Source organism: Poecilia latipinna, unplaced genomic scaffold (assembly GCF_001443285.1).
Source record: "Poecilia latipinna isolate Pla-1442-1.1 unplaced genomic scaffold, P_latipinna-1.0 Scaffold53, whole genome shotgun sequence".
Classification (NCBI taxonomy): Eukaryota; Metazoa; Chordata; class Actinopteri; order Cyprinodontiformes; family Poeciliidae; genus Poecilia; species Poecilia latipinna.
Genome location: NW_015112669.1, coordinates 72,487 through 73,514, shown reverse-complemented (window position 1 = coordinate 73,514; position 1,028 = coordinate 72,487).

Sequence of the window (1,028 nt, the reverse complement as noted above, 5' to 3'; positions counted from 1 at the left end):
CTAAAAAGACTCAACAGCCTGATGGAGAAGGCTGGTTCTGTTCTGGGAACGACTGTTCAAACTCTGGAGACGTTAATGCAAAGAAGAATTCTTCGTAGGATCAAGAAAATTAGGGACAATCCTGACCATCCTCTTGACGAGACTGTCTTGGGAAGGCGGAGCATCTTCAGTCAGAGGCTTTATCAGGTTCAGTGTGGTACAGACCGCTTCAGAAGATCTTTCCTGTCGACAGCCATCACCACCTTCAATGGCTCTTTGAAGAATCTTGATGAGCTACAGCATGTAATTTCCCTTTGGGATTAACAAAGTATTTTTGAATTGAATTGAAACAGGACATGTAATTACCACTGGTAAATACGTTTTACCAGTGGTAATTACTTCTGCCATTCTAAATATCAGGAGGAGCACAGCAGATGTGACATACTGTGAGTCAAAATGGCCAACAAGAAAATTTTCCAGCTTGATGTTTGGGCTTAACAGTCCGCTTTTTTGGACTTTTGGGAAAATCTTTCATTAGGAGACATCTTGCTTCATATGTCCAATCTTCTAATGCCGCTTTCGGCAGATTTATAATTAAGTTTTTAGACTGGACTGCATTGTTTTCACTGTCACATTCTCCAGCCAGGGAAGTGTGGTCTTTGCGATCATAGAAATCTTCATGGCTGTAGTCATCTAATTTCTCATTTGTCACAGCAGTGCCAAAAAAGTCTCCATCCTCTTCATCGTACTCAACTCCTGCCCACGTGAGCATTGGTCGCGAACGTTTACTGCAAACTTCCCCAGCCGGGGAAGTTTGTTCTTTGAGATCAGAGCAGTTGTTATCCAGGACAGATCTCTTTTCAGCGGTCCAGTCTTCTAATGCCGCTTTAGTGAGAGCAGGAGTTGAGTTTTTATGCTCTTCTTCATACTCAACTACTGCCCACGAGAACATTGGGGGCGAACGTCTACCGCAAACTTCCCCAGCCGGGGAAGTTTGTTCTTTGAGATCAGAGCAGTTGTTATCCAGGACAGATCTCTTTTCAGCGGTC